General features: G+C 50.3%; 2 long non-coding RNA genes across 2 annotated transcripts; one reads left to right on the forward strand and one right to left on the reverse strand.

The window, feature by feature from the left end:
- The first annotated feature begins 445 nt into the window (after positions 1-445).
- LOC115938512 (uncharacterized) lies at positions 446-17,194 on the forward strand. Its single transcript, XR_014147515.1, has 3 exons — positions 446-459; positions 1,379-16,401; positions 16,926-17,194. It is a non-coding gene; the product is annotated as an uncharacterized LOC115938512 (long non-coding RNA).
- A 2,810-nt stretch (positions 17,195-20,004) lies between these two features.
- On the reverse strand, positions 20,005-23,136 carry LOC102731761 (uncharacterized). The gene is made up of 3 exons (XR_014147514.1): positions 22,971-23,136; positions 20,826-20,902; positions 20,005-20,080 (listed from the first exon to the last, which is right to left on the reverse strand). It is a non-coding gene; the product is annotated as an uncharacterized LOC102731761 (long non-coding RNA).
- Positions 23,137-23,636: the final 500 nt, after the last annotated feature.

Raw genomic sequence — 23,636 nt, forward strand, 5'->3', positions numbered from 1 at the left:
TTTTTAAGGACCCCTATGAGGACAGTAGCAGAATAGGTGAGGATCCAATTTCATTTTGATATCAGAATTTTGTTTTGCTGAGAGCCTCAATATTTTGAAATTGTTTCTGCCCACTGCCTTTGGTGAGAAGCACAGCTCCTGATGAAAATACCCCCATAGTCCCATGATTCAAAACATTTTGTCAGGATACTGCAGAATTTCCCCTCGGTGTTACAGTCCAGGGTTTTTGTTACAGCTGAAACTGTTAGGGCTAATCTGTGGGGCTCTCCCTCTCCCTTGGAAAACTGGGATTTAACATTATTAAATTTAGTTTTAGTCCTTCCCAGGCACAGTGTTGTCTTTTTTTTAAACATTAGCTCATTCATTCATTCATTCATTTTTTACAGTGTGTTCATAAACATGATGAAAAAGCTCCAAATCTGCTCACTTAGGAGCTACTGAGAGCCCGGGAAGGATGAGGTGTGTGTGGCTTCTGCCTCATAACAGATGGACGGATTGCATGCACACAGGCTTGTGGGGGTGTGCCTGAGGTTACTTCAGCAAATGGGTCAGGGTTCATTAGAATGAAGTGCTTTTTTTGGTTAATGGAAAGTTTGCCTGAAAATCATGGGGCAGGCCTCAAATCCCATGATGTGGAGGAAGAGCCCTGAAGGCCTCCATCCTCTCTGGCTGTGAGTGTGAGGCGTATGCCTGCCCTGTCTTGAATTACTTAAGAATCCCTCCCTCCCTCGCTCTGACCCGTTCCCTGTCGTGTGGTCATCACTTCCTCAGTATGGGGATTTATTTTTTTTTCTCCCTAAGAGTGAAGACTCTGGAGGGAAGTCTGTGAGGGTGAGGAGGGTAAAAATAGAGCCTCTTTCCTGGTCGTGTGAGATTTCAAGCAGGAGACGAGTCCAGACTTCAGCCAGGGGCAGCCTTTGGGGGGGGCTGGGTAGCTGGCACGGTGGCTGGCTCTGCCGTCCACATCTGCCGGAGGTCACGTGGGATAAGCAGCTTTTGCCTTCAGCTGGATGTTCTGGGTTTGGAAGGGCCAGAGGACATGTCTCCCTGCCTTGACAGAGAGGGGAGTGTGGGAATTTTTGTGGCAGGAGTTGGTGGTCGTCTCTCTGGTGGATGAAACAAAGAGCTATTTCTCCTTTAGACTCCGTGCCAGATGAACTGCTTGTGGTTCTTGGCACCAGCCACACCTCTCTAGGTCAGCTGTTGCTTACCCAGTGTTGGTGCCAGTTTGGGAGGGAGGGGCTGTGTAGGAAGAGGGGTGATGAGAACAGGAGGGAGCTCGGAATTTTCCTGGAGGACCACAGGATGGGGTGGGGGGGCCGTCCTTTTTACTGCTTTCCTGACTGGTTCTTCCCTGTCTTTTTTGGTTTCTTTTCAGCCTTTTGTTGTGGAGGCTAAAAAGTAAGTGGACAGTTAGTTGCCAGGTGAGGTGACAGTGCCTCACCTCCCTCCTGGGAGTGGGTTTTACTGTAGGGCAACCACAGGGGGAAGCTGGAGAATGTGATCCAAGGAGAACATGGGAAAGATCCTTCCAGAAACTTGTCCTGACTGAGCAGAACTCCAAATAGAACATCACAGTAGGTGCTTAGTGTTCACACCTCAAGATCACACCTAAAACGTAGGTACGACTGTGTCTTTTACCAAGAACTTGTGCACAGTCTCACCGGGGACCACGCGCACACTAGCCTCTGACCCTCCTGTTCCTGCAGAGTTAGCAAAGAGCACCCTGCCGTTTGTAGTTTTGGCATCTCTCTTCTCCCACCCCTGCCTGCCCTCTGCACTGATGCCCTGAAGGTTTGGAAGGGAGGCAGCAAGGAGGAGGAGAGCTTTGGACAGCTCACTTCCACATGTGAGAAGGCTGCGCTCACCGCCATGGGGAGCCTCTGTCCCCCGCCTCCCATTTCTCCTCTTCCTTTCTGTTTGGTTCATTCGCTCTCTTAGTCATTCTCATTCCGTCGTGAAATCAGCTTGAACACACTCCTAATTATGGACCAGGTACTGAGCTTAATGCTGAACAAGTCCTATGGTGGCTGCCCTCTTAGAGCTTGCAATCATGTGGGGAAGACAAATACTAAATTAAACAAGGACGTACTGTGTTCTCTCCGTCTTAAAGGGTACCTCTCAACTCCTCTGAGCTGCCCACAAAGGAGAAGGTAACGTGGGTTGGCCCAGGAGCTTCAGAGCAGGGTTAGGATTACTCTGACGTGTGCTGCTTGTTCCCTTGTTTGTGGGGAGGGTTGGGGTGCGGGAGGAGGGCCTGAGCTTTTGCCCCACTCACTAGTTCCGTGACCCTGGGGGGCTCACTCAGTCTGTGTTTGCTTCCCTACCATCAAACAGCGGCGATTCTGTTACATTCCTTACCCCGCAGAGTGCTGGCGAATGAGAAAGCGGTTTAGGAAATCTGGAGCTCTCTATAACATCGAACGTTTTTGATAGCATTGTTCGCAAGGACGCAGCCAGGCAGCCAGGCGCTGCCTGTTTGAATCAGCACTGCGCTTCGAGGCCTAACTCCCTCTGCCTGAACTGCCAAGCTGAAAGGGGGTTCTCCTTCCTCTCAGCCTCTGTCCTGCTGCAGCTACCACTCATTTCGTGATAATTGTTTGGAAGGCTCTTGTTTGCTGGTCTTGGACTTTTTCTAAACTTTCCATGTGGTTTTCCTCTAAATTGCAAGCCTCTGGAGGCCTGTGTCTTGTTCCCTTTCCTTGCTTCCCGCCTCATCTAGTACAGCTCCTCATGCAGGTTTTCTCCCCCAAACCATGCCAGCCCACCCTTCTCTGGGCTTGTGCTCATCTTTGCCAGGAACGTCCTCTCCCCCCTCCATCTCTGAAGTTCAGCTCAAGCAGCCCCTCCTCCAGGAAGCTCTCCTGGCTGTCTGCCCCTTTCCTGTTGCCTCAGGCTTGTTTCCTTCCCGGTACTCTGTGTTCTTTTCACCACATTTAATACGTTGGCTGAGGTCCCACACTAGCCCATGAGCTCCTTGAGGGTAGAGATGTGTCTCATTCTCTTTTCTTTCCCTCAGAGCCAAAGCACATCTCAGCCGGCTTCGTCTCGCCATGGACATGAGTCTGAGTACCATGCATGCCCGCCTCAGTGTTAAGACTTCCGTGGTGACAAGTAATGGAATTGTCTGGAGCTAGCTTACTTACAGGAGACCTTTATTCTAGGATACAGGGTGAGGCTCAGGACCCAGGGGGCTCAGGACTGGCTAGCTCTGGGACGGGACTAACGAGAGCCTGGGCTCTTGGACTCTGACCTACGCTGTGTGTCTGCTGTGTTCTCTCTCCCAGCTGTGCAGATTGCTCGGGTAGAAGATGCCTCACTCTAAGATCCTCAGCTGGTTTGTCATGGGTCCAGCCTCTGGAGATGGTCTCTTGGTTCCAGTTTGTCAGACTGAGAGAGAGAGGCTGTGGTCCAGCTGGGCTCCGGTGCTGGCCGTAGACCGGTCGGCCCTAGCCGTGGCAATGGAGGGCTCCTACGGCAGACACATGGCTTCTGGCCGTGTCGGGGTGGTGAGGGAGGGATGTTGTTATGGGGTCCACTCTGAACTGAGAGGACACTCTGAAAAGCTTTCCACTCCATTTAGCAAATCTGTTAGCTGGATATGTACCCTGCAAAGGTGCCAGGAGGGGCACCAGGCGCCTTCTGCCTTGAACTAAGTCTGAGTGGCTTTTCCTTCACCCCTTATTTCCGGCTTCTGTCAACCAGTTGAAGGGTGGGACAGCCAGCCCTTTCAGATGGGGTGGGCAGAGTGGGAATACCCCATTAGGAGCTTTGGCAAACCCTGTCTCCTTTGGCTAGGAGTTTGTGGACATTGCGTATCAAGTCTGATTTATTCTGGAACTGTGCAGAAAATCGGCTTCACCCAGCCCCTTCCCCCGACCTGAGTCGAGTGGGAGCGCTGGGTGAGGGTGGCTGGCAGCAGCTGTGTTTATTTGCCTCTGACTGCTTGGGAGGGGGTCCAGTCCCCCTGGGGTGTCCCACATCTGGGTCTCTGGACGGAGCTGGGCTGCGGCCAGACGTGGCGGCAGTTGGGTGAAGCTGCAGAAAGTTAGTGGGGGTTTGCGGCCGCTAGGGCCAACTGATTTCAAGATCACAGGGCAGGCACACCTAGACCTGAGGAATGTGGGAGCTGGATGAGAGCTTGCAAGCCGTCTGGCTCCACACCGCCCCCCTCCTCCCCTGGGACGCAGGTAAGAGAGGTGAGGTTCCAGGGCTCCAGGGGCTATACGAGGTCACCGCAGGTGGCCTAGCAGCCTCCTGGCTGGAGTGTACTTCACCAAGCTACCGCCTCATCCTGAAACACTGCCCCTGTCTGTTCTCCGACGCTTAAGATCCCTTCACCTGGATAAAACATTGTCCACCTGTGCCCCTGCTGATGCTTTCTGGCTGGGTAACGTGGCACTCAGTCTTCATCAGTAAAATGGGAACGGTGATGGTAATAGTAGCCACCTCACAGAATTGTTAGGATTAAAGGCAGAAAGATACGCACGGCCCTCAGATCAGTGCCTGGCACAGACTAAGCTCTCAATAAACATTAGGTATTATTGTATCACAAGTGATAATGGTTTAAATGTATGTTTTTCTCAGGGAGGTGGCCTTGTAATTTTCAGTCTTCCTAAAGATGAAAAGTCTTAGAGGAGGCTGCTTCCTGAGATGAGGCTTTTAGGAGATTATGGACCCATTAGAGGTTCTTTAAATCATGCCTTTTGAACGAGGCTTCTTAAACTTTAATGTGCATGGGAATCCCCTGGCGCCTTTGTTAAAATGCAGATTCTGGTTTAGTTCTGGGGTAGGGGGCTGAAGTTCTGAATTTCTCATATGCTCCCTGGTGATGCCAATGCTTCTGGTCCTTGGGGACCACAGTTTGAGTCGCAAGGATTTAGGGAACATGGATTTCATCTAGTACAGGGCTTCACCCTGACTGCCAAAGAAATACGCTGCAGACAATGCCACCTGCCTGCACCGTTTTATTTTGTAATTTATTTAATAATTAGTCTGACTTCATTTCTAGGTGATGGTGGGATATTGCTGGAAGTTTATAAAGCAATTCATCAGAACCTGAATTCAATCTCAGTATTGAGACGCGGATGTTCTCTATGAATTAATTGTTCTCTCTCCCCTGGGTCACTGGAAGTGCTTTCACTATAATCTTATCACAAGTCAGCTCATTACCAAGGATACTTCTGTGGCAGCTAACCAGCCATATCCATTCTTTCCTTCCTTACTAACCAGACCTCAGTTTTATTTGAGGTGGGAGTGTATTAATAAAACTTTATTTACCAACCTCTTGGGCAAAGGGGTGGCCAATAAGATGGAAGGCAGGGTCATTAGGTAGGACTTCAAGAAAAGGTCTTTAAAGAGAATTTACTCAGTGGGTAGGTAAACATTCCTCTTAACTTCCTGCCTGGAACACATACATAATGCCTGGGACTCCAGCAGCCATCTTGGGACATGAGGCAACCATGAGGATGGAAACCACATGATAAGGATGGTGGGGCAGAAAAATGGAGTTGCGGCACACTGATGATGTCACAGCTTTTCCTTGCTTAGCTCCAGACTTCCTTTACAGAAACAGTTGTTTTGGCCACTGTTTGGGTTTCCTGCTATGTGAAGGCTGCTGAACGCAGTGCTGACGCTATCAGAGCAGATGCAGTTCAGCAGCGTAGACACAGGTTTGAATAGGTGTCCTAGACATCTTTCTGAGCGCCCTCTGTGGCATTCGCTGGTCAGTGTAGGGGCATGGGAACTGGGTTGAGAGCTAGAAGCCCGGGGTTCCCAGCTAGGCTCTGCCATTCCCTAGCTGCGTGATCCTAGTCCTTTTAAGCAGCAGTCTCCTTGCCTGTAAAATGGGGATGGGAGCTGAAAGGGTCCCGCGCAGTGCTGGGGTGCAGAACTCATGGCAGCTGGTGTTGAGGTGGTCTCAGGATGATGGTGTGAGGACACGAAGGTCAACCTGGCAGCAGTGACCAGTGCCGATGTGAGCAGTGACGGGATGCAGGGCTGAAGCTTAGGTGGAGCCAGGGGTACACCATCCAAGGCTTCCTTTAGGGTTGCCCACCGGGGTGTGCCACGGGCAGCAGAGCTCTGCTGCCTGTGCCCTAACCAGAAGGGGTTGGACTGAGTGCCCCTGTGAGGGTGATTTTGTTCAGAGGAAGGGGTGGGACCCAAACTGTGCTCCACTGGGCCTTGAGAAACGTGCCCTGCGTCTTCCCTGCACCGTCTCGCGAGCTCTGAGTGGAGGCCTGGGAGGAGGCTCAGGCAGCATCTCCATTCCCCTCGTCGGGTTGCTGTTGAAACGCAGATGCTGCTACCCGGCTGCTTGTGCCAAGCCATTGGGATGGACCAGGGGTCACCCATCAGGGTCTGTGCTCTCCTGTTGACAGGAGCCTACGGTGAAATATTTTCCAGCACAGCAGAACGGCCCACACCTTTTCTGTCCAAATCAAAGACCTTTTCTTTTTGGCTTCAAATTTCTCTCCACAGCCGTCCAAACCCAAAGCCATCTCTCTCTGTCCTTCCCCTCTTTCCCACTTCAGTGACTTATGTTCTGCACCTGCACTGTATTCACTCATGCAGAGCTAGCTGGTTCCTGGAGGGCAAAACCATGTCTTTACGATGAACTAAAACTATCAAGAAGCGTGCTTATCTCCCAGCCTGGGGGTGCTGGGGTGGGGGTGGGGGCGGGGGGGTGAATGGCAGAGGCCTGAAATAGGAACTGCTCACTGCTCGGCCCCATGGGGCTCCGTTTTTCTGACCAGCTGCTAGATGGTCTGAAAGATGCCCACATTTCCTTATTGTGGTCTGTTCCTAGATTTTCAGTTGTGATATAATTGAAGTAGGTTTGTCCGAGTAAACACATTACACATAGGTAAGTTTCCTTGTTCAGGCAAGACCCAAGTTAACCAGTACTGTATGTACTTTAAAGTCCCCCCCCCCTTTTTTTTAAAGTTTTACCTAAGTCATCTCTACACCCAACATGGAGCTTGAACTCAGACCCCGAGATCAAGAGTCACATGCTCTAGTGACTGAGCCAGCCAGGCGCCCCTGTAACTGGGGTTTTGAATGGAAGAGGGACAAGTGTGGGGGTAGAAGGCAGCGGGGCAAGAGGGTATGCAGTACACAGCGACAGTCCCAAGTTCCCTTCCTCAGAAGCAGCTGTCCACCTCCACACAAGCGTGGGGAACGCGGGTGCTTTTCTAGGAAGAAGGGAGGACAGCATAGGGCTTTATCTTGCCTGCTTTGGGGCTGTGGTAACTGAGTCTGTGAGAGTGGATCGAGGAAAACCCAAGAGAGTTAACTGGCAGCAAGAGGCTCTTGTGCCACGGGTGGGTGGGTGTTCTGCACCGGGGTGAGCCTGGGGGCTGCTGGGGATGACCATGAGCATTTTAATGGTAGCTTGGAAAATCCCCCCCCACCCCCAACAAGGCAGCACAGAATGTGAATAAGTTCAATTTCCCGGCTGGTGATAGTTTTGCCGTTTTAACCACAGGGCCTTGTAGAGCCGGTGTCTTGGCTGGGGCTCTCCTTCTGGGAGGCTCAGGTGTGAAGGCGAAAAGCCCCAGCTCTTGCACACGCATTGCCCACTGGGATGGTGGGATAAATGCTCTTTACCCCGATTCTCTTCATGGGGGAGACTTTCTGAGATAATAGGCTTCACCGACGTGTGAAGTATTTTTACTTGCTTAGCTGAAGAAACTCGCATGCCCTCTTCTGGGAGGGGGCTGTGAAATCACGGGCTTTGTAAAGACATAGCCTCCCGTGGACCCTCAAAACCCCCCTTGAACGAGGTGTCAGTGGCAACCATCCCACTCCGTGTTGGTGATTAAGGAACAGACTGAATCTTCCTCCCTCCCTCCCAGTCTGTCTTCTCCTTTTTGTTTTTTTTGTTTTTCTTTTTTTTACTAAAGGAACAACAACGGCCATGATGTCACCATGTAGGAGACACAGAGCCTCCAAGATGACAAGGTACAGTCTTGATCTGCTGCCGGAGGAGAAGAGAAAACCGCGTGTGGAATTCCAGCTCAGGATAGCATGCATCTTAACTGGTTTGTCCAAGCTTAGATGAATCCGTTAAATTGTGCTTTCGTGGTTTATTCTTCCTGTCTCTTCTGCAAACAAATTCATTAATTCACTTTAAAAAAGGCTCTTTGCCTTCATCAGGGGTGTTGCCCCATGGAAATCTGGAAGATCATGGCCTCTTCTGTTGAAATAAGGAGGATTTTTTTTTTTTTTTTGATTGCACATAATGAGCAGAACCCCCTTTTACCAAATCCTAGCATTTGGGAAAGGGACTGGTTGTGTGCCCACGATTGATTCAGTGTCAGACGTGTTCTTCCTCTCTGGCTTTAGGCAGTGTGCTGTTCTCTTCCTGCCTTCGCCACAGCCCCAGGTGGGACCGAGCCGTGCCAGCGCCTGGCGCAACCTGAGTTCCCTTGCAGGAAGTCATAAATACGGGCCGACTGGCTCCCGGTTGGTGGGGTAAGGCGCCGCGGGCGGGAGCCACAGACGGGCCGGGCGCTACCTGGAGGGCGTGGAGAGACCTGGGTGTCTTTCCTGATCCGTGGTCCTCGGTGTCAGAAGATGACATGATCACTTAAGACAGGCAGGCCAGTGGGAGAAATGGACGGCAGCTGAGCAAAAGAGTCCGAGAGAGCGGCGGGGAAGCAGTGCGTGCGCTGACCCAGTCGCGAGGTTAAGAGCGAGGCTTTAGAGCCAGACCCAGTTTGGAAGCTGCCAGGAGTTGTAAGGAATAAATAAAATCCTCCATGACAATGGCGTAGCACAGCCCCCAGTATGTAGTCAGCGTGTCCTATCTGGGAGCTGCGCGTGGTGGTATTAACAGGAATGAAGTGCTCACACAGCCTCTGTTAGAAGTTGGGGGCCACATGTCAGGTACCACAGAGCACAACTCTCTGTTCATACTCTTTTGTTTTTGCACGCATGAGTGCTCTGGCTCCTCACTAGAGTCCAGGGTCACCCAAGCGAGGCCTCTCATGGACTCCGTTCAAGGAAGCTTAGGTGCTCAGTCCCCAAAGCCCCTTTGTTGTCCCTGAGGTGATCACCGCAACATGGTGCCATCACCAGCCCCCTTGCTGGGCTCCAGGGCCCCACTCGCCCCAGGGCCCTGCTCTGGGGCCTCTCGGCAGGAGGACGAGGCAGGAGGTGGGCCACACCAGCACAGAGGCCGGTGCAATGGAGATTGGGATCTCACCAGTAGGGCAGGGGGGCCGGCAGGCGTCAGGCAGGAGAGGGATGGGGTGCGAGCAGGTCTGTGTTTGGATAGAGGACTTCGGACCAGAAGAGGTACAGGCAAGGAGAGCATGACTGTGATCATCCAGGCAAGAGGTGAGGGCCTTAATTAAAGAGCAGTGGAGTAGCATCTAGAACTAATTGGCAGGTATTGATGATCAGCTGGAAGTGGAAAAGAGAAAGTGACTTCTGGGTGATGACGTTCACTGGAAAAGGAAGGAAGGGGAGAAGCAGGATTGGGGCAGAGGGGCAGGGTTTGAAAATATGAAAACAAAAGTCTGGGACTTAACTGAGTTTGTGGGGCTGTGAGACCTGTGTCAAGCATGCCAGCTACATTTGGTAAGACCTGACTATATGTCAGGCAGTGTTCTAAGCACCTTACACGTGTTTTATTTAACCCCCCTAAGAGCCCTATAAAATAGGGGCCTTTCTGTCCATTTTACAGATGGGAAAGCTGAGGCACAGTGTAACTTGCCCAGCACAGTGTAAGTAACTTGCCTGACACAGCTAGGAACAGGTAGCGCCACAGTTGGACCCCCGAGCTTCTGGGCTCCGAACCATGTTGTTTTTTTCTCCTTTCTTTTTTACTGAAGTATAGTCAACACACAATGTTGCATTAGTTTCAGGTGTACGACATAGTGACTGGATAAGTCTGTATGTTTTGCTGTGCTCACCACTGGTAGCTCCCGACCATCATAGTACCATTGACTGTATTCCCCGTGCTGTACCTTTCATCCGGGTGACTTACTCATTCCATAACTGGAAGCTTATGCCCCCCACTCCCCTTCACCTATTTGCCCACTCCCCCATGCCCTCTGGCAAACATCAGTGTGTTCTCTGTATTCATGGGTCTGTTTCTGCTTTTGTCCGTTTGTTTTGTTTTTTAGATTCCACATGTAAGTGAAATCATACGGTGTTTGTCTTTCTCCGTCAGACTTATTTCACTTAGCATAATACTCTCTGGGGCCATCCATATTGTTGCAAATGGCAAGATCTCATTCTTTTTTATGATTACTATTCCACTGTATATATATACACACCACATTTTCCTTATCCAGCCATCTAGCAGTGGACACTTGGGTTGCTTCCATACCTTGGCTGTTGTAAATGCTGCAATAAACACAGGTGTGCGTGTATCTTTTGGAACTAGTGTTTTCATTTCCACCCAGTAGTGGAATTACTGGATCATACAGTAGTTCTATTTTTTTTTTAAGTTTTGAGAAGCCTCCATACGTTTTCCACAGTGGCTGCACCAATTTACATTCCCACCAACAATGCATGAGGGTTCCATTTTCTCCACATCTTCACCAACACTTGTTTCTTGTGTTTTTGATACTAGCCATTCTGACAAGTGCGAGGTGATAGCTCATTGTGGTTTTGATTTCTGTTTCCTGATGATTATTGATGTGGAGCATTTTCTCATGTGTCTGTTGGACATTCGATGTCTTCTTTGGAAAAATGTCTATTCAGATCCTTTGCTTGTTTTTTTTTTTTTTTTTAAGATTTATTTATTAGAGAGCAAGTGTGGGGAGGGGCAGAGGGAGAGGGAGAGAGAGAATCTCAAGCAGACTCCATACTGAGCAGGGAGCCTGACATGGGGCTGTATCCCAGGACCCTAAGATCATGACCTGAGCTGAAATCAAGAGCTGGATGCTTAACCGACAAAGCCACCCAGGCAACCCCCCCCTGCTTATTTTTTTTCCTCTGCTTATTTTTATTTTTTTAAAGATTTATTTATTTATTTGACAGAGAGAGAGACACAGCGAGAGAGGGAACACAAGCAGGGGGTGTGGGAGAGGGAGAAGCAGGCTTCCCGGGGAGCAGGGAGCCCGATGCGGGGCTCGATCCCAGGACCCCGGATCATGACCCGAGCCAAAGGCAGACGCTTAACGACTGAGCCACCCAGGCGCCCCTTCTCTGCTTATTTTTTAGTAAGATCTTTTTGGTGTTATGTAAGTTCTTTATATATTTTGGATATCAACCCCTTATTGGATTTATCATTTGCTCGTATCTTCTCCCATTCAGTAGGTTGCTTTTCTTTGCTCTGCAAAAACTTCATATTTTGGTACAGTCCCAATAGTTTATGTTTGCTTTTGTTTCTTTTGCCCAAGAAGACCATCTATGAAAATGTTGCTAGGCTGATGTCAGAGATTACTGCCTGTGTTTTCTCCTAGGAGTTTTATGGTTTCAGGCCTTGCATTTAGGTCTTTAATCCATTTTGAGTTTATTTTTGTGTATGGTGTATAAGAAAGTGATCTAGTTTCATTGTTTTGCAGATGTCTACTTTTCCCAGCACCATTTATTAAAGAGAGAGAGCATTAGCGAGCATAAGCAGAGGGGCAGAGGGAGAGAGAGAATCTGGAGCAGACTCCACACTGAGAGTGAAGGCTGATGCGGGGCTCGAACCCATGACCCTGAAATCATGACCTGAGCTGAAATCAAGAGTCAGACACTTAACTGAGCCACCCAGGTACCCCAGTGGAATTTTAAATTTCTGCCACTTCATTATTAGTGTATGTAGAAAGACAACAAATTTCTGTTTATTAATTTTGTATCCTGCAATTTTACTGAATTATTATTTCTAATAGTTTTTGGTAGAGTCTTTAGGGTTTTCTGTGTATAGTATATAATCTGCAAATAGTGACAGTTTTATTTCTTCCTTATTAATTTGGATACCTTTTATTTCTTGTCTGCTATGGCTAGGACTTCTAGTACTGTGTTGAATAAAAGTGGTGAGAGTGGGCATCCTTGTCTCGTTCCTGATCTTAGAGGAAAAGCTGTTTTTCACCATTGTGTATGATGTTAGCTGTGGGTTTGTCATATATGACTTTTATTGTATTGAAGTATGTTCTCTCTAAATGAATGCACTTTGTTTAGAGTTTTTATCATGAATGGATGTTGAATTTTGTCAGATGTTTTTTCTACATCTATTGAGATGATCATGTAATTTTTATCCTTTATTTTGTTAATGTGGTATATCATATTGATTGACTTACAAATATTAAGCCATGCTCCTATCCCCCGAATAAATCCCACTTGATCATGGTGAATGATTTTTTTCATGTACTGCTGAATGTGGTTTGCTAATATTTTGTTTAGGATTTTTGCATCTGTGTTCATCAGGGAAATTGGCCTATAGTTTTGTTTTTTAAACAGTGTCTTTGGTTTTGGTATCAGGGTGATCCTGGCCTTGTAGAATGTATTTGGAAGCTTTCCTTCCTCTTCTGTTTTTTTGTTTTTTGTTTTTTTCCTTTTTTAAGTAAGCTCCATGCCCAGCATGGAGCCCAACATGGGGCTTAAACTCATGACCCTGAGATCAAGACCTGAGCTGAGATCGAGAGTCAGATGCTTAACTGACTGAGTCACCCAATGTGCCCCTCCTTCCTCTTCTGTTTTTTCCGAATAGAGAATAGATGTTAATTCTTTAAATGTTTTGTAGAATTCACTTGTGAATCCATCTGGTCCCGGGCTTTGTTTGAAGTTTTTTGAGTACAGTTTAATTTTGTTACCAGTAATTGTTCTATTAAGATTTCCTATTTCTTCCTGATTTGGTTTTGGAAGATTGTATATTTCTAGGAATTTATCCATTTCTTCTAGCTTGTCCAGTTTGTTGGAGTATCATGTTTTGTAGTAGTCTCTTATAAACCTTTGTATTTGTGTAGTGTCGGTTGTTCTCTTTTCATTTCTGATTTATTTGGGTCCTCTCTCTTTTTCTTGATGTGTCTGGCTAAAGGTTTATCAATTTTATCTTTCCAAAGAACCAGCTCTTGATCTCCTTGATCTTTTCTATTTTTTTAGTCTTTATTTCTGCTCTGATCTTATTTCCTTTCTTCCAACTTTGAGTTTTGTTTTTTTTCTAGTTCCTTTAGGTGTAAGGTTAGATGAAGATTTTTCTTGTTTCTTGAGGTAAGCCTATATTGCTATAAATTTCCCTCTTAGATCTGCTTTCACTGCATCCCAAAGATGTGGACTGTTGTTTTCATTTTCATTTGTCTCCATGTATTTTATTTCCTCTTTCTTCATTGACCCATTGGTTATTTAGTAGCATGTTGTTTAGCCTCCATGTTTGTGTTTTTTCCAGTTTTTTTTGGTAATCAATTTCTAGTTGCATACTGCTGTGGTTGGAAAAGACGCATGATATGATTTCAGTCTTCTTAAATTTATTGGGACTTGTTTTGTGACCTACCATGTAATCCGTCCTGGAGAATGTTCCATGCACATTTGAAAGAAATATGTATTTTGTTGGTTTTGGATGGAATGTTCTGTATATATCTGTTAAGTCTGGTCTCATGTGTTGTTCAAAGACACTCTTCCCTTATTGATTTTCTACCTGGATGATCTATCCATCAATGTCAGTGAGGTGTTAAAGTCCTCTACTATTATTGCATTACTGTCCATTTCTTTGTTTGTTAATACTTGCTTTATGTATTTAGGTGCTCCAGTGTTGGGTACATAGATGTTCACAATTGTTATATATCCTCTTTCTGGATTGATCCTTTTATCGTTATATTATGCCCTTCTTTGTCTCATTACAGTCTTTGTTTTAAAGTCTGTTTTGTCTTATAGAAGTATTGCTACCTGCCTTCCCCTCCCCTCCCCTGCTTCCATTTATGTGGAATGTCTTTTTCTGTTCCTTTGCTTTCAGTCTGTGTGTGTCTTTAGATCTGTTGTCTCGTGTAGGCAGCATATAGATTGGTCTTGTTTTTTTCATCCATTCTGCCATTCTGTGTCTTCATTGGAGCATGTAGACCATTTACATTTAAAGTAATTATTTATAGGTATGTATTTATTGCTATTTTGTTGTTTTCTGGATGTTTTTGTAGTTCTTCTCTGCTTCTCTTGCTCTCCTGTGATTGATGACTTTATTGTTATGCTTATTTAGATACCTTTTCTTTCTTGTCTGCTATGGCTAGGACTTCTAGTACTGTGTTGAATAAAAGTGGTGAGAGTGGGCATCCTTGTCTTGTTCCTGATCTTAGAGGAAAAGCTGTCTTCTCATTTTGCTTGACTTTGTTTATATGAATTAGGGGGGGAGCAGCTACTTCTCCTAAATTTGAAGGAATGGTTTTGTGTATGGTCATCCCCTGTGTAGACTGTGTGTGTGTGTGCGCGCCTGCCGACTTGGGCAGGCTAGAGCTGTGGTTGGCATGGGCTGGCGGGGGGGGGGGCGGGTTCCCAGGACAGTGCTTGAGCTGCCCTGGTGGAATGGCCTGAGCTGAAGTGGGCATGAGCTGGGGTGTCCCATGGTGTTCCATGCAGGGGACACCCTGACAGGACAGCTGGAGCCAAGGTGGGCACAGACCAGGGGGTGCTGGGGTGCTCCATGTCAAGGGTGCCCTGGCGAGCAGCTGGAGCTGCAGTGGGCTGTAGTCTGAAGGGTCTCAGAGTGCTTTGCAAGGCGGGGTGCCCTAGCCAAGGCAGGTGCAGCCCGGGGGGTCCACTGGGGGGCTCCATACAGGGTGTGACCTGGTGGGCCAGGAGGTCCCAGGGTGTCCTGCTACAGCAACATCGTATGTTCCTAACATCTATGCCGCACTGCTGCTTTGTGACATTTGCAAACCCAGGCCAGGAGCTCAGGATAGATCTGAGCTGTAGCTACAGATATGTGGTTCATCTGAGGCCAGGGGAGGGCTAAGGACCTGTAGAGAGCCAGCTAGGGAGTGTTTCTGGTGTCAAACCTGTCCTTTCGATTAATGATCAGGTGTAAGCACATCACTGATGCACCCCCAGAGTTGAGGTGTTGTAGAGGACAGACAACAGGCTGTGCTTAAGCATCACTGCTCAAGGTCCACAAGCCCCCTCCCCGCCCCCCGCCCCCCCCCCCAGGGTGCTTTGCCCAGAGGAAGGGGAGGCAGGACAGCATAGGGTAGATAGCTTAGCAGCTTCAGGATGAGCCCCCACGAAGGCAGGGAGAGGGGGCAGCTCCCACCGCCAACGAGCCCTGCAAGAGGCCAACCGAAGGCAAGGAGGGGTGGCAGGCATGCATGTCAGACCTGCGGATGGTCTGAAGGAGAGGAATCCAAACTGTGCTCCAAGAGACTGCTCTGGCAGGACTTCTCTAAAGCTTACTCTTTCCTAAGGGCTTAGTGTCTTAAAATTCAGATAAGCCCAAGTCCTAGAAAGCTGATACCCTAACGGATAGCACAGGATATCTAACTGTGTTCCCATTTGCCAGATGAGAAAGTTGAGGCCCAGAGAAGCGAGTGACTCGGCCAAATTGCTCAGTTACGTGTTGTGACACGGCCACCACTTGTCTGTCCTAGGCTGACAAACCAGATCTAATGGATGGACACACCGGCCGCCTCCACCTACTGGGAATGTGTAGCCATAACCTTTGTTTACTTCAGAAAGGGCTCCCTCAGGATGATGGTCAGCTTCCTTCCCTCTTGCAGGGCAGAGCCCACTGGGGGTGCTACCAAAGCTTGTCTTTAGAGGTCTTTCACTCCCTTGGTTAACTGTAGTCCTGTTCTGCCGATGAGACGTATTGAAGTCAGAGCGCTCTGGAGGTGAGCAGAGGGCAGAATGGGGGGCAAAGCTCTCAGCCTGAAACCTGAAAACCTTTCTGTCACCACTGGCCCTCTCTGCTGTCACCACTCCTGTTCCAGGAACCCGTCCGCCAGCACAGGGGAGAGCGTGTGCACCCCGACGCCGTGCTGCAGAAGGCTAACATCCAGCGGGGGTTCGCAGTTGGGGCTCAGCACAGAAAGAAGCAGAGCATGCGGCCGCTGGAGACTCCCAGGTGAAGGCCAAGCAGCTCCCTTCGTTCTTCCACGCCCTTGCTACTCAGCAGCAGGATTCCTGGACCAGCACCATCAGCACGTCCTGAGAGCTAGCTAGAAATGCAGAAATCTCTGGCCCACCCAGACTTCCTGAGTTGGCGTCTGCGCTTTAAGACCTCCACCGTGATTCCTAGGAACGGTGCAGGGGGGCAGGACCGTGGTTGGCTCCTCTTCCTCAGAGCCACCTGCTTCCACTGCTGGGCCCAGCATACGATGTCCAGTAACTTCACCCACCTCAAATGCAGCCAGCAAGCACTGAAGGCCCTCTTGCTTCCCCCAGAACCTTTGAAAAGACAAGTTAGGACCAGAAAGTTAAGTGATAAAGCTCTTAGCTTTACAGGGCAAATACTCAAGACTTCTCCTGGAGACAGAGGTAAGTACCCAAAAGCAAAGTTGTTTGGGGCTTTTGCTTTGGGGCAGTGACACCCCATTGCTGCTCTACAGAGCTGTCTGGTATCTGATATTAGAGAGATGACTCTGAGGGATTTTACATGTTATATTCCTTATTCCCAGATTATTCAAGGACAGACATTTGGGCTACATCTTTGAAAGTCCTAGGAAGCTAATTTATGTGCAGCCACCACCCCCCCCGCCCCCAGTAATACCCGATACATGAGGTGGTTTTCCGTCTCCATAACTCTGCTGATGAACTGACCTGCCCTCCTCCCAAACCCTGTCCTCAGCCGAACTGTTTTCAGCGGTTGATAAAACACGAGTCAAGGAAATGTTTTTTTTTTTTTTTTAGACTTTTTTTTTTTGGTTTGTTTTTAAAGAAACTGCATACATCATCAGAGACAAACAATAATTTAAATACCATGCAGTTTCTGTATGTACAAAACCTAGGCCATAGAGATCCAGTTTAATTTGTATTCTATTTACATTGTCTTCCTCATACAGCCATCATCTGTTAAATTAGAACACAGGAGAGCGCTCCTATACAAAGACAAACTATGTACAGACACCCGGGAAGCAACTGGAAAAAGCAACTGGTTTGGGGATTAACAGACAGATGGGAAGAAAAAGTCATTTAAGGTGACCTCCACCCACCGCTGTGCACAGGGAAAGCCTGACATCCCATTCATCGAAGCTCACACCACGATATTCATTCGGCAAATATAAATACACGTTCATAAGCGGGAGAAAAATAAACTCAGGTTTTTATCACATCTACCATCACATTGTTTGGTTTCTCTAATTTGACATAAAGGCTAAAGTTTTAAAAGTTTTACAGGGCTTTGAGGGCCTTTGGAGAGGAATAGATCAGCAATTTTGAAAGAGCAAGTAGGCCGATGGCAGTCCCTTCCGTCAGAGATGGTGGGGGGCAGGGTGGGGCAATGTCTGATTTCGAGAGGGAAACCGTTCGATTTGAGAAATTTCACATTTTTCCTCTCACGCTAATCCAAATGACAAAAGGCTCCATTGGGAATGTATCTGCACAAGACCTTTGAGAACTGCAGCTTTTTCAGAAAAGGGATGCATTTTAAACCACCTAGCCCATCTCACCTTTCTTTGTAACATCTTCCAGTTGTCCTAAGAATACAGCAAAAAAGAAAGAAATTTGGATAGATTTTTATCAAGACCTCAAGATTTCACAGAAGGAAAGAGACAGCAGAGACCCCCATCCTGTGGTCCACTGAGGTTGCTGAGCCCCCTGCACTGGGCTTGAAGTAGCCCACCTTGATGGTGGGGGAGATCTCAGGGGCATGGAAGGTTCACCCCTAATTCCTGCAACTGACTTCTCAAGAAGGGTGCTCTGCAGGAATTGAAGTGGAGATTGTGTTCCCTGTCCTCCGTGCTCAAAGTGGACTGCGACAACAGGGCACTTCAGGCAAGATCCCTGGGTTGCCGGCTGGCTGCAGGGAAATCGATTTGGGCGTCACGTTCCCAGGGCCTCGGAGGCCCAAGAACCGAAGCCAGCAGAGAAGCCACTGGCCTTCGAAGGAGGAGTCCAGGCCCGGGAAGGAGCTCCCTTAGGCCTCGCTCCTGGGCCCGGGGAAGGCCTGCCCATCACGCCAGGGCCCTGGGAGCCGCACGAGGCCAGCTGGGAGTTACAGGAAGCTCGGCCTCGAGCCCTGGCCGGGCAGGCACCCTGCCTGGAACACCTGCCTGCCGCAGAGAAGTCAAACGAAAGAGCCCGACCTCTTTCGTCATACCATTTGCACATTCAAACGTCAGTAAGCCTTTCGGGAAGACTGTGTTTACAGCCACACTGAAGGCCCGACCACGTTTTCCCTGAACAGTACCCTCCCGCGGCAGTTAACTATCCAGACTCAACATTCAGAGAAAAGGATCTAGCGGTGGTGCCCCTCCTGGGGCTGGGCAGTGGCGCGCTCACTCCGGGGGGGACGAGGAGAGCGGACGACGGCTTGGCAACGGTGAGTGGGCACCACCTCCAGGACGGCCCTGAGCTCCCCCCAAAACAGGCCCGGCTCCTGGCTCAGTGCCGGCCAGAAATGAAATGGCTCCTCGCTGGGTGTGCGTCCCCAGAGTAACGCTTCCCACACGGCCGGGGCTGGGCACTGGCTCACTCTGTGCTAGGCCAATCTGGCATCCAACTCTCGGGCACGTGTGGAGGGGAGCGCGCCACCGCCTGGAGAGACGGCGCTAACTGGGCGACCGCTCCAGAAGGCCAGGCAGAGCTGTGGGGCTGAGGGCCCTCCGAGCTCTGTTAGGAAGGAAAACAGAAGCAGCTGCGACGGGCCTCATTAAGATCGTTGTTAGGGTTTGGGGGCTGTCCTCCCTCTCACTGCACGTCCTATCCTTGGTGTCCCTCTGTCAAAAGAGCACTGCCTTCCTGTGGTCCCAAGTGAATGGGACAGAGAGCGAGACCTCTCCAGCCAGGCTTGCCAGCACCATGAGGGAGAGGAAGGAGTCCCTCCAGACAGGAGCGGGAAGGTACAGCGTGGGCAGGCGTGGCTGGTGTCTGCACGATTCTGGCCTGTGCCAAACCCTGAAGCTCCCCCACAGAAACTCTTCAGTGCAAAGACAGGAGACTAGAAGGCCATCAAGTGGTTCTGGAGTGCCCGTCCATCGGTGGCTGGACAGTCTTTCGGGACTGGGCTCTAGCTTGCATGCATGGGTCCTATACTCAGAGGCCGTTTGTTAACTTCCAGGCCACACAGTCACCGGCCCCAGGGTGCGCAGAGAAAAACGAAGAACACCAGCCAAGCAGTTTCTTACCCCAGCCTTTCTGTCCTCACCAGGGTCCTCACACTCAGACGCACGAATACCATAGGAATACCACGGCAGTGGCCGTGTGCGTAAGATCACCCATGACATTTGGCTTTTGTGACACAGCTGGGTCAGTTCACTTGAACTGAGCAGATGACTGCTTTCCCCTTCTAAACCGGAGCTCCCTAGAAGGCAGCTCAGCTCAGTCTGCAGGGACAGGCTAGGGGCTCTGCGCCGGCCTTCCACACCTGGAGCCTACACACTCTTGGGACCAACAGTCAACCACAGACTCCCCGAGAAAAGCATCTTCCCTTTTGTTCACTGCATGGATGACGGCTGAAGGGGGAGAAAGGACAGGGGCAACCGCGGATAGGGCTCCCTCTCAGCATCCTCCTCCGAGCCGGACGCCTACAGCCAGTGTGTCTGGTCAAGGCTAGAAGGCCCACCCGACCATTTGCTTTGCAGTCCGTTCCAGGCCAAACCCACAGCCTCGGCTTTCTTTGGACCCAGGTGACACACACTTTAGGGGAAGAGGTTCGCTGGGGCCTAAATGAGCCTAAAGGAGGTTGGCCTGCTGGGCCTGGCTGGAGAGGCCGGGGCCTGCTCCGAGCGCCAGGGAGTCTTCCGTCCGACCCACCGGTGTCCTCGGTATCCGCGTGGTGCCAGTGGTTCTGACCGCCGAGCGGTGACCCCCGTATTTTCGCAAAGAGAATCCTGATCACGTTTCCTTTTTTCTTCTTCTTTTTTAAAAAAAGGCAGTTCAGAAGATTTACATCATAATGGGGAAGTGAATAAATACCAGCACTTATGGTTCTTATAAATTTATGTTTTGAAGACAGCATAGCACTCAAGAGGAATTTGACTGTTAAGGTCGGTGAAACCTAGGAAAACAAATAATTACATCAGGACCGAGGGGCTATTAAAGGAGCCAGATTCCCCAGTCCGAGCTTTCTGTCCTCAGATGCCCCGTTGCTGACAAGTGCCGGGCTGAATCTGGTTAAACCCCCACCCAAAGGCACATGCCGACAGCTCTCCTCCAGTCCTTGAGCCCCACGGGGTTCACCTTTGATTCTGGAGCGGTTTACTCTGGAGCTCCTGGGGGCCCCACTGGATGGCCCTGCTGGCTCTCAGCCTGGACTCTGCAGCCAGGCAGAGCTCCCAGCCTGTGTCTCTGAGTCCAAGCACTAGAGAGCTGGTACATCCTGTTTCTCTAAAATGGTCACCATTTAGTACGAGTCCTAAGAATTGAGTTGATGACTCTGTCGCTAGCTAGCCATATGACCTTCTATCAGCCCCTTAAATCTCTCTGTGCTTCAGTCTCATCAAGGGTCTTTTCTTCTCAGCCTAAGTTTCCATAAAAACCCACTCTGGTGTTATTGGTGGTCTGGCACTAATCAGAACTTTCGTTTGGATAATTTAAAAACTAGGCTTTCAGAAGGTCCCGCTTAGCCTGGGCTGTGATGCTCCTTCCCCGCAGGGCAACTTCACGCTGACCCTTCACCTTCTCCCCCCCCGCTCCACACCTGCCACACCACCTGCGACCCGGCGGCAGATGGGAGAGTTCCTGGAAGCAAATATTACAGTGTGAGGGGTGGGGGAGGGAAAAGAACCCCTCGATACACTAACCTTGTTAAATGTCTACTCAATTCATGAACTTCCATTTCGGTGCTTTTAAATTCATTGAGCTCCTTTCGAATGGCAGCCTGGAATGAAGAGAAGCCCGTGAGTATGCGGAAGAGGGAAAGGAGTTCGCCTTTTATTTCCATTTGCTTTGACGAAGCCAGATGCCAAAGTACGGAAAATGAACTCTTTCACTGGGAGGGGAAAAAGAAAAATCACCCAGCACCTACTACGAATCCTCATCCTGCTAAATGTAAATGCAAATGGCTAGAGCTGGCGAACTGTCCGAAGTGTCCTCGGCTTCCTGTCTTCACGGAGCGCTGCCTTCATCTCCCTTAGGTAAATGACCTGAGCTCGCCACAAGCATGGTGATGCCTCAAGATGGATCCTTCTAGAAGGTGTGGGTCAAACTCCTCAACCAAATTAAGGGAATTAAGGGTGAGTGCCCCCTTTGATTTATAAAGCCCTTACTCGGTTACAGCTCTGTTGACTCTGAGGTGATCTAGGTCATCATCAAGGACATGGGCTGAGTGGGAACGGCCTCCTCCTTCCAGCACTGGCCACAGAGGGGAGCTGCGGCCCACGGGAGGGCCAGGCAGCACGCTGCAGGACTGCAGAGGGGCCAGTGGGACAGAGGTCTGGCCTTGGGGGCAACCTCGCTTCTTCCCCGGGGGCTGAAATTCTTTAGGTGGGACCAGCGCCCCCCCCACCCCCCTAGAGAAGGCAGGCGCCCAGTGTGCCTGTTTACCAGCCTCGGTTACCACTTCCTGTTCCTCCTGCGGGGCAGCCTATGCGGAACTACAGTTCCCTCCCTGCTGCTATGCACAACTTGAGCACGCGCGTGTGCGGACACACTGTACCTTCCCTCGGCTTCAGCTCAGTGCACTGCAGCCTGCCCGGGAACAAGAGGGCCAAGGCCCCTTCCTCTGTTCCCGTTTATGCGACGTAACTGCCGGGTGTGTGCACGTGTGCATGTGTGTGTCCGCGCGCGCCTAGCGGCTGCTGGGACCATCCCCAAGATCACTCCCCACAGACGCCTGCACAGGGAAGAGAGGAGTGCTATGTTTAAAAGGAGGGCAGAGGCTTCCACTCATCAGGGCCTGTGTGGTGGACCCACGCTGTGGCAAGCACTTCGGGAACATCGGTCGGCCTCTGACCCCATCATTCCCACCCACGTGTAGCAGCTTCCCTGCGTTCACGCTCCCTGCGATTGGTCGGGCCAGAGTGTCGCTGCAGAGGACCTTGCCACTTATAAAAGTGGTTCTTATAAGAAAGCCACTGGCCCTGGGAACTCATGGGGTGAAGGCAGGCCTCTTCAAGAGAAGGCCCCCAGTGTCTCCCCAATGTCACTTGCACATTGGGTGTAGTCATTAGACTTTTTTTTTTAAAGCTCTCCCATTCCCTCATGATGACTGGACTAGAGTCACAAAGGATTACGAAGCAGAGGTTATTTTGATACATGGTCCGGTGGACACGTAAGAATGAGGTCTCTCTCCCAGCGGGGAGCCCAGTGCGGGACCTGAACCCATGACCCTGAGATCAAGACCTGAGCTGCGATCAAGAATCAGATGCCCAACCAACCGAGCCACCCAGATGCCCCAGAATGGTGCATCTTTGCCTCCCATCTTTTGCCTCATTTCCTATAAAATGAACTCAACTTCCGATTATTCTTCGTTTTCCAAATGGATGAGGGGTTAGTGAAGGGAGGCAGGTTTTGCGGTCTCTGTGATCTCTGTCCCGTTTCTCCTATTAGGTTATGATACCCGCAGTCTCTTTTGGGTTGGGTGACTCCTCCCGGGTGCTGAGGACAGCGTCTTCTTCCCTGAAAGTCTGCGCAGAGCGCAGAGCCTAGCACTCGTGAACCATTCTGTGCCCACCCGGGCGCTCTTCTGCTCCTCTGGGCCCAGCCTCCCTCGCCGCCTTTCCTCCTGCCGCACGTTGCATGATATTACGTGACTGTCTTGTGTCCTCTCTACGGCAGCGCAGAGCCAGTTCAGTGAGCCCCGGGGGAGGGAGTGGGGCAAGCAGCGCCCTGGGCAGGCAGGCCCCGGCCACCCAGCACCCCCTTAGGGACACTGCGACCACAGCTTTGATGCTGCTCTGGCTACTGGCTCCAAACTGAGGCATGAGCCCGCCCCCCCCCCTGCTTACTTTGTCGGCGGCGGTGAGGCGGGTCCACGGCTTGTCGGCCCTGCGGTCGTAGTCCTGAGCATCAGCCACCTCCACGTAGTCGCTGAAACGGATGAGGATCTTTCTTTCTCTAAGTTCTTCCACCGTGGGTCTTTGGCTGAGCTGCAGAGAAGGAGAGAGACGGACCGTCAGCCAGAGAAGTTCAGGCGGCCTGGTCAGTTTGCTCACTTACAGGGCAAGATGAGAGGCCACCAACACATCCCACAGTGAGTGCAGGACGCGGCCCGGCTGGGGAGCTAGGGCTTCAGACGCCTGGGCCTGCGCCTTCTGCAGGGCTCCGAGAGACGCAGAGCTTTATCATCCCCGGAACTCGCTACCGGCTTATCCGGACAGACAGCCGGGCTGTCTCTTCCTTACCGACACGGCAGCGCCTCCTCACAAGCAGCTCGTACTCCGTGGGCGCGGGTCTTCCCACACCTGTGCCCCTTGTCCCAGCGGGTGACCGGCCCCGTACACCGTGCTGGTGTCTCATCTCGGTTTTGTAAGTCCACAACCATGTGTCAGAATGAGTGCACTCTGCAGGATGGACTTGTAAATCATCTTACACGTGTGTGTGTGTGTGTGTGTCGGGGGGGGTGTTTTAGACACAAAGGTGTATATGCAAACATGCAAATTCAGGGGTACAGC

Source organism: Leptonychotes weddellii, chromosome 8 (assembly GCF_054177405.1).
Source record: "Leptonychotes weddellii isolate Sample4059 chromosome 8, ASM5417740v2, whole genome shotgun sequence".
Lineage (NCBI taxonomy): Eukaryota > Metazoa > Chordata > Mammalia > Carnivora > Phocidae > Leptonychotes > Leptonychotes weddellii.